Source organism: Topomyia yanbarensis, chromosome 3 (assembly GCF_030247195.1).
Source record: "Topomyia yanbarensis strain Yona2022 chromosome 3, ASM3024719v1, whole genome shotgun sequence".
NCBI classification, from domain to species: domain Eukaryota; kingdom Metazoa; phylum Arthropoda; class Insecta; order Diptera; family Culicidae; genus Topomyia; species Topomyia yanbarensis.
In genome coordinates, this window is record NC_080672.1 from 127,362,621 (window position 1) to 127,379,133 (window position 16,513).

At 39.5% G+C, this 16,513-nt stretch overlaps 1 protein-coding gene across 14 annotated transcripts in view; it reads right to left on the minus strand.

The window, feature by feature from the left end:
- LOC131690386 (Ig-like and fibronectin type-III domain-containing protein 1) overlaps nucleotides 1-16,513 on the minus strand; it is a 555,083-nt gene that overhangs the window by 446,057 nt on the left and 92,513 nt on the right. For 4 of the 14 annotated variants that reach the window (XM_058976108.1, XM_058976103.1, XM_058976113.1 and 1 more), the window contains exon 2: nucleotides 4,315-4,352. The exons of the other annotated variants lie outside the window; for them this stretch is intronic. The gene's annotated coding sequence lies outside the window, so the exon portion shown is untranslated. The remainder of the gene's footprint in view (nucleotides 1-4,314; nucleotides 4,353-16,513) is intronic. 14 annotated transcript variants of the gene reach the window in all.

The window sequence follows — 16,513 nt, forward strand, 5'->3', positions numbered from 1 at the left end:
AACAAAATTTTTACGATCGATTCCTTAAAATCGTGAAAATTCATGTATTTTCATGAAGGAATCCGGATCATACAACGGCCCAGTCCGGACAATCTGACAGAAAGTTATTATTTCATATATGTACACCATTGGTTTGATAGTGGCGCTAGTATACCACAGACTAACAGACATAACACTAGGAGGGAATTCCTTTAAAAAACATCGATCCGGCAATTTTCCCAGAACACTAGCTCCACCTTTTATTCACGATTCCAAACATTCATTTTCTGGTGAATTACCATTCAGTTTTGGGAACAATTTTTCACTAGTGACTTATCCCCCATATGCTTGTTCATTTGTCAGTGGCGCCATAATTGCAAATGTGGCCACAATCCCAACTACAAATATATTTAAAATGACCGTTAAAGCGGGCGAAGCATTGTTTTCGAGTGTTATGTCTGTTTGTTTGTCACTGTCTTACGTCCTGTATGAGGCTTACTTGGGTGCTCTCTCTATCGCACCTTGATTCACTCTCAAACACTCCCACATGAGGCTGACTTTTGTGCTCACCTTTTTCTTTCCTTGCGAGGCTGACTTGTGTGCTCACCTTTTTCATTCCTTGCTAGGCTTACTTTTGTGCTAGCCTCTACCATACCATGTGAGGCTGACTTTTGTGATCACCCTTAACATGCCGTGTGAGACTGACTTGGTTGCTCACCCTTTCACTCCTCTGCCACGCAATGAGGCATCGATAGCTAAGTCCCAACATACTACGCTACGACCCTCCCGTCTTGGCATGAGGCAGTCCACTTGCATGTATAGTCGACATAGCTGTCGAAGGTCAGCATGTCGTCTATAATGACTCCGAGAGACTTCAGACTTCGCTGTGAAGTGATCGCGACTTCTCCCACATGGATAACTGCATGTTGTGCCGACTTGCGGTTGTTGACGATAACTACCTCCGTCTTATGATGAGCGAGCTCCAGGCCTCTCGCGCTCATCCATTCCTCCACCGTGCTGATCGCGTGTTCTGCGGTTAGTTCTACCTCAGGAATTGACTCCCCGTAGACCTCCAAGGTTACGTCGTCAGCAAAGCCGACGATCTTGACCCCAGGAGGGAACTTCAGTCTTAGAACCCCGTCATACATGAGGTTCCATAGCACCGGGCCTAGGATCGAGCCCTGCGGGACTCCGGCGGTAATCGGAACCCTTTTCTGACCGGCATCGGTCTCGTATAGCAGTACGCAGTTCTGGAAGTAACTTTCCAGGATCCGGTACAGACCCATCGGTAGGCTAAGCCGGTGTAACGAGAGCGCAATGGCATCCCAGCTTGCACTGTTGAATGCGTTCTTGACGTCAAGTGTCACTAACGCACAGTATCGAATACCTCTCCTTTCCGTTGTATCGCTATCTCGGTAGTATTTATCACTGAGTTGAGAGCGTCCACTGTGGACTTACCCTTCCGAAAGCCAAACTTTGCTTGACAGACCGTCCGTACCTTCTGCGTACGGGGTTAGCCTGTTGAGGATAATCCTCTCAAGCAGTTTGCCAGTCGTGTCGATCAGACAGATTGGTCTGTACGCCGATGGGTCGCCTGGCGGCTTCCCGGGCTTCGGCAACAGCACCAATTTCTTCCTTTTCCATCTATCGGGGAAACGGCACTCGTCAAGGCATCTCTGCATGGCTAGCCTGAACATGTTCGGATTCGCTATGATCGCTGCCTTGAGAGCGTTGTTTGGAACTCCATCCGGCCCTGGAGCTTTGTTCATTGCTAGGGATTTAGCCACTGCGAGTAGTTCTTCATTCGTCACTGGAGCCACCATTTCGGCCGTGCCCGCACTGTCTCGTAGTGCAGGTGGCCAGGGGCTTGTGGCTCGAGACGGGAAAAGTACTTCGATAATCGTCGCCAACCGGTCCGGAGACCGTTCTGGGGGTGAAGAGCCACCTTTCGTCTTGGCCATCACAATCCTGTAGGTGTCACCCCACGGATTCGCGTTGGCACTCTCACACAGGTTGTCGAAACACGCTCTCTTGCTGCTTTTAATGGCCTTGTTAAGGGCCAATTTCGCAGCTCGAAACACTTCACGGCGGTTCTCTCTTGCATCCTCGGTGCGAGCTCTTTGCATCCTACGTCTAGCTCTGAGGCAGGCTGACCGTAGAGCTGCAATCTCGGCACTCCACCAGTATACCGGGCATCTGCCGTTTCTTGACAGTGTTTTTCTCGGCATAGTGGCGTCGCACGCGCGTGATAGAACAGCTACCAGCGCATCCCCGCTTAGACTGTCGGTGTTGGCCTCCAGTCCCAGGGCCGCGGTGAAAGCTTCGATGTCGAAGTGATTGGACTTCCACCCGCGTACCTGACAGGGATCTCCCGCCCTCGGATGGTGCACACTATAGTTGATCCTAAAGCGGATTGCTAAATGATCGCTATGGGTGTAGCCTTCGTCTGCCCTCCATTCCATGCCTGGAGCCAGACTCGGGCTGGCAAATGTTACGTCAATCCACGCCTCCACCCCGTTTCCACGGAATGTACTAGCGGAGCCATTATTAGCTAGCACAGTATCGAGTTTCGCAAGCGCCTCCATTAGCGCTTGACCCCTGCTATTTGTACAGCGGCTGCCCCACTCCACTGCCCAAGCGTTAAAGTCTTCCGCTATGACTACCGGTTTCCGGCCCACTAGGTCCGACGAGAGCCTGTCGATCATCTGGTTGAACTGTTCTATGGGCCACCTTGGTGGAGCGTAGCAGCTACAATAGAACACACCATTGATCTTGGCAATCGCAACACCCTCGGCGGAGGAGTGTATTACCTCTTGAACCGGGAACCGTCCCGTTGTACAGATTGCCACCATTCCAGACCCGTCCGACACCCAATTGCCGTTGCCGGCAGGGATGCGGTACGGGTCTGATAAGAGAGCGACATCTGTCCTCGACTCCGAGACCGACTTCCACAGCAGCTGTAAAGTCTGTGAGTATACCATTACATATGAGTACAAGCATTGATAGATTGTCTCTACTTTCCGCACATTTCTACTTGCTTGAACCAATATATTCCCAGACAAATTTACATTGACTTGGTTTTTTGATGATTACCATGAAAAATAAATCGCATAGATTTTTTAGACGCGAAACACTTATTGTTGAATGCTCTCTCATGAGTACTCGCTTAAAAAATAAAATAATTCGGACAGTTTCTGACAGAATCTGGGTCCAAAAACCCGAACCCGACCATCTCTACTGAACCTTATCAAATAAATAACGATGTTCTAGGTCCTAATAGTTTTCTTATATATACTGCTCGTGCCTCTTGCTGGTATCTAGCAGTTGGACATATGTGACAAATGTGAAAATTTCGTGACCATGTTGCTTGAAATTGAAAATGAGAAGGGATATCTTCTAAATATCACAAGCACGTACGTCAAGTGCTAGGAATCATGAACTACTTCGCGAACCCATGAATAATATTCCACGATGTTGTGAAACATTTTAGTGCACAAATGTGCAGTCGTGACTATTACACTAGGTGTTCGAATAGATGAAAAATATTTTCGGATTTCGCGAACTATTTCACGAGCACGAATGGCAACATGAACCAGTTCACGAATACATTAATAATATTGTATGCTTTAGTGAAATATTTCACGAAAACGAGTAAATCGTGACTAGTATACTAGAGATCATGAACCAATTCACGAAGACATGAAAAATATTTCATGATTTCGTGAACTGTTTTACGACATCGAATGGCATGTCGAGACTATTATACTAGAAATCATGAACAAAATCAATAAATATGAATAATATTTGATGATTTTGTGAACTGTTTCTCGAGCACGGATATTGGATCGTGATTAATATATTAAGAATCATGAATTCAATTAAGAATCATGAATTTGTATGGATTCATAAATAAAATCCGCAGTTTTGTGAAATAGTTCACGAGGAAGTATCCAGTTTGTTTTGATTTTGTGAATTAATGTTTCTAAATCTGTGAATAACATCATAAGTATTTACTAGTATAGTAGTACTGAACATGTAATCATCGGAAAATCAAGATTTTTGATGAAATTTGTCAAAATGGAAGGGGTGCTCCCATGAACCGAGGGGTAGTTCAATCGACACCAAAATTTGCATTTTTAATATTGGGGATAAATGAACAATTCCTGCAAAATTGGTTCAAGTCCGTGATGGTCGATTACACGTGTCTTGATCACTTCGCGCGGAATTCAACCTAATAAATTCAGCCTGAGAGCAGGTAACCCACAAACGTGTATAGTATGCGATTCAGCCATTCAGATGGCAATTACCAGTTTTATCTTATAGAATCGTACATACGGTATCACAGGAATTGGGTGACTCTTTCCTTGTTGAATCTGAAACGAGAACAAGAAATTTCATTAATATCCCCATCGAGATTAAAACTGGCAATTTTTGGCAAACGTACAACACGGTAGTTCAAGCGAGCAACTGAGATAGCAAAGTGCCCCAACGCTCTCGGGATCAGCCTGCTTTTGCAAATTCGGCCAGATCGGACGAAACCGGGTGTCGAGAAGCCCGACAGATTTGTATATTTACTGCACTTTGTGTAATTGCCATTTTCATCTTCCTGGATTTGATTCAATTAGCTTTTCTGGAGAAATGAACCTGCTTCTATATTTGGTAACTGTTGGCCGTGTCTGTCTGTACATAACGGCTGCCGCCCGAGTTTGTGTCAGGTTGAACAAGCCAACTGAAGTCATCCGATGGAGATAGAATGCCTCTACCGATGGGAGTGTATGTATGAGCAAAGATTTACACAAGTTTGAAGTACTTGCCCTTGGGCTCTTCGGCGTCGCAGTGCTAGTCTGGCCATTAGGAAGATAAAGAACTATAGCTTTGGACAGCAATGTTTGCAATGAAATTATAAATAATTTGGTAAAGAGCACGAATGGGAGATAATGGTATTACATGTTTCATACAGTTTCATAATGCGAGTGGCAGTTACAAATTATGTGTAAATTTTAAAGACTACTTTTGAAGGCGGTGACCAAATTAAATGCTAATAAATATGCTTATTATTAATAAGATATCTTCTACATTTCCTACACACATTATGTGTTCTATCAGCAGTCGAAGAAACGAACTGGTTTTTACCAGTTGCTGCAAAAATTGTACGCTTTCGTTTCATATTTTCCCTACCGGCACATATCCCACCGCTATGTGGTTTTCCGCGTTAAAGTTTTACAGAAGCAGCCGTAAAATTCCACATCTTATGTATATTACATGTATATTCATACCTGCGGGGCGCCACACTTTTTCAGATATAGGTCAGCATTAAATTAATTCGTTCTAGACAGGACTTGTTAGAGTAGTTCCCTTTTGCGGTGCCTAACCGTATCGTCGGTGATGTTTTTAATGGTTAAACCCAAATAATGATATACAAAAAAACTTTTCAGTTGAGAAATAGAATGCTACGTAGACCTTCGACGAGTTATAGGGTATTCGATTTTTTTTTTCTAGTTAAATTAAAACGTGAAATTATAGATACACGTAGATGGCACCAGATAGCACCCGAGCGACGGTATGCTTTCGGCGTTTCACCGAAGCGCTTTCCGCTCCGTTTTTTTGGCCGAGAGAAATCCTTTTAGTCTTTTGCGTAAATGTTGGCTTTCATTCGCTAAGGCCATTAGATGAACTTACTTTTTCATTATTTCCGTCAACATGAAATGCCCCCAGCAGGAGCATCCATCCGTGTGTGTTTCCGGAGATAGCGTGTGGTTTGGTGGTAGCCCCATCCATCCGTGTGGAACAATGCTGCCGTTCAGTTTTTTTTTCTATTACACACTGGGACAGCATTACCCATTACTCTTGTGCAGTAGGTGACTGAAAAAGCTTTCAGAGTCAAGCACCACGCACCACTTTGTTCAATTTGGCTAGTTTTACCCTCCGGAAGTCGCGTAGTGCACTGAGTGCACCGTGTTCAAACATTCAAGCGAAATCGTCTTATAGTTTCGAGCGGTTCCCTAAATGCAGACTTAAACCTCTGGAGAGTAGAGGGGGAAAATGTTCTCCTTAATTCAGTTATAGAGGTTTAACCTTAAGGTTATTCACCTCTTTCTTCGAGTTGGAATTTTATTAACCATATGCGCGGGGTTGAGAATCAAACCTAGGTGAGCTGCGCACAAGGCAATCGACTAAGACTTATACCAACTACGCTATCAGGCACGTAACCAAAGGGTTAGGGGGCGAAAGTCCCCCCTACGAAATTTTTCAAAATAATAAATTTTAAAAAGCGTGCTTTTCGGCGACTTTTGACAAAATTTGTAGCTTATTTGGTTTGAACAACAACTTGAGCTTGAGCTTGTGCGACCACCCCTCGCTTCTGCTCCGTTATCGAACTGCACTAGCTGAAGTTGCACAGGGAATCAGAATATAATTATGCTTGGGAGTCTTTCAATGTGCAACTCCTGGCAATCCTAAAAAATATAGCATTCTATTCTATTCTATTCTAACCCTTACACAGCCAGTATTGAAAAGCATCCTGGAAAACACTACAGTTATTCTATAGTGTTTTTCTTGTCAATATTAATATTTGAAGCATATTTTCATATGTCGCAAATATTAAAACGGACAGGCCTACTGTGCAGTGTTGGGTTTAAAGATGTTTCAAAATTAAACGGCAATCAAATTATTCAATTAATGAATAATTTGATTAACGAATCATTTCGAACCTTAAAGGAGGAAGAAACGAGGACAACCGTACCAACCGTTTCCGTTTAAAGGGAATATGATAAATCGTTGGGAGTCACTTTGCTAAGAAGGTTAATGTCACTCCTTTGGTCCTTTGGGATGGGACAGAGGTATTTACACCTTGCCCTGGCTAAAAAGCCTAGGATAAAGCGCCTTTGCTCGCTCATTACACTTTTATTTTAAAATTCTCGACAAACATGATTAGGATTATGATTAGGGCTCAACTGTCAAAACTCACTTTGGGGGACAATTCCGGACGAACCGCCAATCGCCCAACACAGAGAGCAAACGAAAAAAAAAGTTTTCTCTTTCGTTGACTGCTCTGCACCGTGCTTGGGTACTGGCGGTTCCTTCAGAACTTCCCCTGAAAGTGAATTCCGACATCCGGCCCCTAAGCCCCAATCAGATATTTGTCGAGAATTGAATTAAACTATTATTTTTATATTATTAATAAAACAAGAAAAAACTAATAAAACGAAGAGAACACTAGACAAATGAAAATAAACCCTACTTAAGTCGCATTACTGAGAAGTTCTAGTAAAGCCTCCCCTAGAGCTTCATGCGGTCCAAACGCAGGCAATGACGCGACTACCGGAGGACCAAAAGCACCATTCCGCTACGAAGTAAAAACAACACCAGAGGGGTGTCTCCACCATCTGGATTAGATATCGACCCATCAAACCATGGACAGGGAACCAACGGATTTACTTCCCTTCCGAAGGAAGACGTGATCACACATTTTTTCACCTCAGAAAAATCTCAACGACCTCAACTGGGGTTGAACTCAGACCAACTGGAATGGGTAGCAGTCACGCTTACCACTCAACTACCGGCGCCGTCCTCATTTGGTTTGAACAAATTCTTGAGAAAAAGTTTAAGAACGCTATTTCCAACCGCCAAAGACAGGTCAAAAATTCAGTGTGCTTTATGCTTTCGCTCGAGCCAGTGCGTAGCGAACGCCAAACATAGTTACTTTTATAATAAGTGCGTTGTCTGGAGAACTAAAGACACCGCTACAATAATTCTAGCTTCAGTAATCTGTCGAGATGAGTGAGTAGCAGAAGCAAGAAGTGGTACTCCGGCCAAATACTATGATTAAAATATTGAAGACTAGCAAAGGACCGAGCATTGATAATTTGGTACATTTCCTGAAAGTGTAAATGGAGGGTGGACTTTCGGAAGCCGCCTTTATCGAGTTCTACCATGTCAGGCATTCAGCGCTCATAAAACCCACTTAACAAATTAGCCCAGACGAAACCATTCATTTCGAAAACACATGGTTGTGTGTGACAATGCTATAAATAAGATCCTCCTATATATGGACGATGAGAAAATGAATGTTCCGCTACAAGATCGGACACCGCTTACTTGCAGATCTATGACACATTTGGGAGAAATGGAATCCATTCCGAAGGGCACGTGTAGGAACTACTTCCCGGTATTTCATATAGTGTTTATGCGGTGAGAATGTCGGGGGACCGATCCATTTTCTCCTACCTGACCGTGCAGTTCAAAACATAATGCGATAGTAGGGGACGGTGGGGAGTTGTGAACACCGTCAATTCCCGCTAAGCTATAAATGATAAAAATGTGGAAACTTATTTTAAATGTTTCTACTGTCATGACGTCACTTTCTCATTAGCAAATGTTTCATTGACTCGTGTTCTTCGTGTTTAGGGAACTAGCGTATAAAAATACCAAGCAAAAAGTTTTTTTACTCAATTGTATTTGTGGTATGTGGAGTCCCGTTGTGTAGCTGATTTCAAAGAAAATTAGCGCAAAACATTCCTTGTGCAATTGGCTTTCATTGATAAAAAAAATGGATGAACCTTTATTGTGTTGATGGAGATACGTATTTTTCGAAGATATGTAAAGTGGGGAGTTGTGAACCATAAATTACAGTGGTTTATAGTTATTTTTTTAAAATAACGGCTTCATAATTCGAAAAACAGGGATTACTCATACATATTACGATATACAAAGGTTAAATTTTATGCAAAGAACAGAATTCTACCACAATTTTAATCTTCCTGTGCCGCAACCGCGAATTCAGGTGGCTTGGCGTGAATCATTTTGTCACCTACACATTGCGAATCAGATCACTTTTCCATCTCATCTTTAGTTTAGAAATATCTTAAAATTTATCTTCTATAACCCTAATAAAAATAAACCACAGAAATATTCCATTTTTTCTACTTGTTGCGATGGTTCACAACTCCCCACCAAACTAAAAAATTCCGATTCCACGCATTCTGCCATATCTTAAAGATGATAATGATTATTTTAAATTGCTTCAGCCTGTGGATGTATTAAGGTGTCCGTTACAAATACCTGGTCAACTTTCGAAACTCGATCAATGTTTATGGTAGTTATGCCCCGTAAACAAAACTATGTTCACAACTCCCCACCGTCCGCTACCATTACAGAGAGAATTATTTGCACATATCAAGGTCAAATAAATATGTTCCAGTTTTTTGAAAAAATCGGCACATCACGGTCTACTCTGCCTAGAAACCGCTGAATATAAACAATTGCAAAATTTGTGGCAGCACTCATTCAAATGTTTATTTAATATTTTTCATTCAAATGTTTAATTCATTCTGAAACAATACGCGTTGTTAAATAGATGTTAATTGGTATTGTACACTGCAATTCAATATACTATAAAATTCGACTGATCAAAATTCGTATAATTCGAGTCCAACTTGAATAAAAGAATCTAAAACCCTGTTTAACTGCTAAACTTGTTTTATTTCAGCGCTTTATCAATTAACAAAGATGTTCATCCATTTTCTCACATTGGAGTATTGCATATTAAAATAATTTGAAATAATTGCGAACTTGTTTCACAAAACATTTTTTTCAAATTAAGCTAGCTCTCAGAAATCAATTTGGCACATCCAATTCTAAAAAAAATAACTCGCTTAGAATTTATTATTCTTGCTAAAATCAAAGATTTATTTGTTATATAAACAATACACACTTTGCGAAGTTTCGTCAAAATAAAGTAAACTAAACTTTTAGATTTTTGCATTCTTTGCACTCAAAAATCGAACAATGTACTCAAAAAGTATAACAAACCACTACTTTATAAGTTTCGAGTAAAGCTCATTACAATTTAGGTAGACTATTCTAGCTAAATAAGTAATCTACGAAAAAAGTTTCGAGTGGTCAAAGTCACCCAGGTTGACGATACGTCAAATAGTAATGTGTCATTTTTTCGGTTCGGGTTTTCGATTAATAGCAAATTGATTATTTTCTAGGTAGTTGCTAGCTGTAGTCGATTAACGCTAAGATTACTTTATTAATTGAAGTAATCGACTAGCTTATAAGCATAGCATAGCCTACATAACAATTAAAGTTTTATAGCACTCCACAAGTACAATCTAATATCGTGTTTGCTTGACCCCGAAATTGAGTCAGGTTGCAAACCCAACCGCTGTCAGTTCATACATATTGACAGTCGTCAGGGTTTGAACCTAACACAGTTTCGCTTTAAGCAAAAACGGCATAAGTTTTATGTGTGGTTATAAAGGTACCATAAACCCTCAATTGGTCGGTGTTAAGTCAGATCGGACTAAATGACAGTGTATTGATTTCGTAAAAAAAGGAGTTTAAAGTTTGAATCGCAGCATCCTTTACATTATAATTCGAAATTTATTTTTGCCATAATTCATTCTTTCGTGACGTTTACAACGATTTGACGAATCTTCATTCCACAAATATGTTATAACTTTATCAAATGAACGTCTACATCAAAACTTATTACAGATTCAGAAAGTAGACTAAATTTTACGAAAGATTCAATCAACATTAACTGAATATACTGGAAGAGGATTGTTTTATGACCGATAATGTAACGTGACGTTACAACGCGTGACAAATTGAAACTTTCAACGTATTTCAATAAAAGTCAAATCATCAAATTCTAGTATATTCAGTTTATGTTGATTGAATCTTTCGTGAAATTTTGTCTACTTTCCGAATCTGTAATAAGTTTTGATGTAGGCGTTTATTTGATAAAGTTATAACATATTTGTCGAATGAAGATTCGTCAAATCGTTGTAAACCTCACGAAAGAATGTGTCATATTATAATTCTGGCAAAAGTCAAATGTAGCTGATTAAATTATTTTTGCAGTGTTATCATTATCTTACTTTAATAGATTTTGCGTCTTAGTCCGGTCTGAGTGATGTCTGAGTCAGTTTTGCATGGGGCCTAGCAGTGCATGTTTGTGTTGGTATTCGATTCCTACCAACTATACATCTTTGTGAGTTAATGGTTTGTTTTAGCTGAATAGTATGTTCAGAGGAATTGTAGTACATGAAACGAGTTATGTTTTGGGTTGAAAATTTTAGTTCTATCTGTGACCGCATAGAGAGCGCCAGCACAAACTTTTCATAAAAGAGAGATTGAATATCGGGATGTTCGGAAGAATTACTGAAAAATGCCTTTTCTATAACTTTGTAGAAGACGCCTACCTCCATCTCTTTCCGTTGAAAAGTTAGTACTGGCGCCCAGCAAGCAGCGTGCTTCATAAGATGGCAGAGGGAATGCTGTCCATCCTAATTTACGAAGAGCAAATAATAAAAACGGTTTTTGTACCGATTCTATTCGTTCTTCATGTCTGCTTGAAAAAGGGCACCAAATAATACTGCAATATTCCAATATCGACCTAACATATGCAATATATAATGTTTTTATAACATTATGCAATATATAATGTTTTTATAAAACTGAGCATGTTGTTAGCTTTGTGTATAATTGTGTTATAATGATCAATAAAATTTAGCTTAGAATCTTATATAACTCCTAAATCCCTAATTCGTTCAGATTTTACTACAGTCTGATTTCCTAGGGTAATCTCAACAACTAATATACGTTTTTCGACTAAAGGTTATTGAATTACATTTTTTCACGTTCAGTTGTAAGAGACTTTTTTGACACCACATGTGGAAAATTTGTATTTCGTTTTAATATCTTCGGCATTTCTTATCTCCAAGTAAAGTTTCATATCGTCCGCATAAGTTAATGTTTTCAGTTTTTTGAGAATGAAGGAGACATCGTTCACGTATAAAATAAACAATAGAGGGCCTAAATGAGAGCCTTGTGGAACTTCTGAGGTGACTTGTGGAACAATGGGGCAGTTATCTCGGTTGCTAGGTTTTTCATAAATAATGGTGAGATTTCATTAGGGCCAGAACTTTTTGATGCATCGAAATGTTTTAGAGCATTGAAAATGTCTTCCACTATGACATGATTGACACTAATATCCATAGGAAAATCGAAATAATCGCAATCACGGTCTTGTTCAGAAAAAGTCGTATATATTTCTTGGAAGAATGTTGCAAATAGGTTGCAGATTTCTTCCGAGCTATCATGTACTTTGTCATCCAAGTGCATTGTTGATGGGAAATTGTCTGATTTTAATTTAGTTTTGACGTAGTTGAAAAAAGTCTTTGGACAAGATTTGATCTGCTGTTCCGTTTTTGAGTTATAATCCGCAAGTGCAGAATCTATGGCCATATTTAGTTTATCGCAAATGTCGAAATATTTTTCCAAGTGCTCATCATTCTTGTTTTTCTTATATAGCTTATGGGCTTTTTGCTTCCTATTTTTCAAACTCTTAATTTGTCTATTATATTAGTTTACAAGAAAAATGAAGCTTCAAGAAAAAGTATTTTGTAGACTAATTTTGGGTTGCTGAACAGGAAAACAATAGTCATTTTTTTGTTCAAAGAATCAATTTCGTGATTTTATCAAAAAACACGTTTTTGAAAACACCTTTTTTCTTAACTTCATGCAACCACCCCAAAATTTGTAAACTAGTGTTATAGCAAACGGTATGCTTCGAGTTGCCGTTTCGTCTTTTTACCTTTCTCAATAGAAAGGTATTGCAATTGTTCTCAAAACCGACTTTTTAACGGAGGCCCGGAGGGCCGAGTGACATATACCATTCAATTCAGTTCGTCGAGTTCGGCAAATGTCTGTGTGTGTATGTATGTGTGTGTATGTATGTGTGTGTATGTATGTGTGTATGTGCGTCTGTGTGTGTGTACGCGAACACAATCTCACTCACTTTTCTCAGAGATGGATGAACCGATTTTTACAAATTTAGTCCCAAATGAAAGGTGCAACGTTCCCATAGGCTGCTATTGAATTTCTAATGGATCCAACTTCCGGTTCCGGAATTACAGGGTGATGAGTACGATCACGCAGAAAATGTCGATTTTAAGAAATTCTGCAATGAATGTATAATGGTGAAAATTTTTCCAAAATGTGACCACAACTGCTTCGATTTGTAGTACTAGGTCATTAACAGCCATTCAAAGTCTCTTTGGTCACATTGGCCACCATCATCGGTTCCGGAAGCCCCGGCGGAAGTATCCAAATTCAGACTAACAGTCACATCGGTTTCTCGGAGATGGCTAGACCGAATCAACCAAACTTAGTCTCAAATGAAAGATGTTGCGTCCCCGTAAATGGCTATTAAATTTTATCCCCAACCGACTTCCGGTTCCGGAGTTACGGGTTGTGGCGTGCGATCACATAGCAAATTGTGATTCAAACCGATACTCCGATGGAAGCAAAAAAGGTAAAAATTTCGCTAAAATGTCTCTCAAATAACTTAACTTTGCAGTTCTAGGTCACCGACGGCCAAACAAACTTTCGTTGACTACATTGACCACCATAGACGGTTCCGGGAGTGCCCGGGAAAAGCGGCCATCTTTCATAACTAGCAAACTCATATCAGTTTCTCGGAAATGGTTGGGCCGATTTTCACAAACTTAGTCCCAAATGATAGCTATTTTATCCCCACAGATGTCTGTAAAATTTCGCACGGATCGCTTGTATGGTTCCGGAAATATAGACTGAACGGTCCGGTCACACATGAAATTCCCATATAAGTCGGAACTCTAATTTTTTTTCAAAGGGGGGACCCCATGAAATTTCAGAAATCGAATTCGTATTTTTGATGCCAAACATCTTTAAAATGCATGAAACGTCGAGATTTTATGTTATCTCGAAATTTTTTTTTAAAAAATCGGCTTTTTGGGACTTTACCGACTTCGCACCTTTTTTCAGTTCAATATTACCGTGGCTGTTTTTTCCTTTTCAAAATTTTAGAACTCGAATAATGATTTATTTTCCTGTATATAGTTGTCATGTGATGTATGATAATAAAATGTAATATATGCATTTAAAAGTTTTTAATGAATATAAACAACGCACACATTCTCGTGATTCATGATTGAGAAAGGTACAATTGCACCGCTAGGTGGATTAAAATAGGTTTTTTCTTAATAGGCACCTCTTCATGAATTATCTATAATTTTGTAAAATACGTCCATGGCTGTTACAATATTTCCTTCATTCCTGAGGGTATTTTGCCAGTCGACACTACTTAGCTTCCGTCTGATATTGTCATAGTTGATTGACTTGATTGAATTATCTTTCTTATTTTCACTTACAATGATAACACGATGTATACAGTGCACCTAGCGACAAAAATGCGCGCTATTGGGTTTTCTCTATGTAGGGGAAACTGAGGAGAATTGATCCCCGGGGAGACTTGATCCCATCATTGTAACTCAAAGGCGGATCAGAATACATTAATCGAATATACTAGAAAGTTGCGTAGCTTTATCTAAACATAAGTTTCTTTAACACAAAAAAATAAATTGGACATGTGTTATCGAATTTTTACCGATTCGAAGAAAAAAATCTCAGAAGAACTGAAGAAGATTTATTTTCTAAATTTTCAAACTTTTATACAATTGATAAAGTCACCCACTACATACTATACTTTTACATACAGAATTACAGGAGAATGTCAATTATATGAATACGTTATGATTGAGCTGATTTTTTTGTTCAACTATACTTGTTCTAAAGTTTGCTGAAATAGATGCTATGGGTTCACTTGATCCCTTCAAATTCGTGGAGATTTGATCCCCTTCGCCATGCTTCATACACACCACTGAAAATAACCAAATTCACACCAGAACAATTGTAGTCATTGTTGCCATAAAATAACAAAAAATACTGTCAAAAATGAACGCTTCATCGTACATAAACTTAACTGTAATTGTTTACTACAGTATACGTAGAAACCATGCATCCCACATTTGATGTTCCTGAACCATAATAACGACAGCTTTCAAATAATTGCACAGAGATTTGGGGAATTCGTAAAAAAAACTTGTGAGAGATGCGTAATATGTAGTAACAAAAATAGTAATATGTAATCACAACAATTTAATCAATACCACAATACATTTATAACATTGAATGGGGTTAGGCACCTCTTTTGTCCTATTACCACATTATTTCATTATTAATTTTATTATTTCAGCTTCTTTGCTTTGTTATTAGGAGCCATTTTTTATTTCGATTATAGAGGTTTTAGCCTTAAGGTCCTTCGGCCAATATAACAACAAAATTGTCTTGAGAATGGTGAAAATCTTCTGTTTGAGCGCAGCAAAAACTCTAATCGAGTACCCCAATTATCGCAACAGCATTTGAGCCAATGCGTTGAGCAAAGATGGCAGACGCTGCTCTAATCTAACCAAAGGCTTCAGATGGGTAGGATGATAATAGAAAAAGGGTAAAAATAGGCTTTTTACCCTACATGCTCTTTTAAACACGTTTTCAAAAAATATTCAAGTGTCCCCAAATTAGGGATCGAGTCTCAACTAATCAAAGAATTTTCCATTTTTTTGTTGTTTTCCAAAAATGCTCATAGCTCATGTCCAGTATAATATTTCCATGTAATTTTTTGCCTTTCTCATATAGAAAGGTTATGCAATCACTCTGAAAAACGTCAACCTAATCCCGGCCCGGAGGGCCGAGTGTCATATCCCATTCGACTCAGTTCGTCGAGATCGGAAAAAGTCTGTATGTGTGTGTGTATGTGTGTATGTATGTGTGTATGTGCGTGTATGTGTGTGTGTATGTGTGTGTGTATGTGTGTGTGTATGTATGTGCGTATGTGCCAAATAATGTCACTCATTTTTCTCAGAGATGGCTGGACCGATTTGCCCAAACTTAGTCTCAAATGAAAGGTGTAACCTTCCCATCGGCTGCTATTGAATTTTGGATCGATCGGAATTCTGGTTCCGGAATTACGGGTTTCAGAGTACGGCCACACAGAAATTTCTCATAAAAACTATAGGAAAAATTAAAAATAGAATTTTTATTTTTGATGCTAAATGTATTCAAGGTGCATAAAACGTCGAGATTTGATGCAAACACGAAAAAAATTTGACGAAGATTCACTTTTTTGGATTTTGCACATTTTTGCCTTTCTCATATAGAAAGGTTATGCTATCACTCTGAAAAACGTCAACCTAATCCCGGCCAAATTTTTTTTTCGACTCGCATAAGGTTTCTGGATTTTAACAGGGGCGTAGTTGATGGTTTACGGAGAGGGGTTACACCCCCCCCTCTACTATTCACTCCCCTCCTTTAAAAATCTCCTTAAATCATCCCTCAGACCACCACCTCATACCCCTCCCTTTCAACCCCATCATCTTTAAACCACCACTATATTACAAAGCATACCAATTTAAGCTGGGGAGTCGTTCGTTCATGGGACTTTCGCCTTCCTCACATACCCATCCCCGCATGACAAAATGAGTTAGCAAGCAGATAACATTGATCTAATGCTGATTAGGCTAATGGAGTATGATATTTTTTTGTTTCAAGTGTTTCACCGTCGACACCGTAGGACATTTCCACAATTATGTTGAACATAAAAAGCCTCCGTGCCATAGTTTAGAGAAATGAGAAAGGCACAATTGCA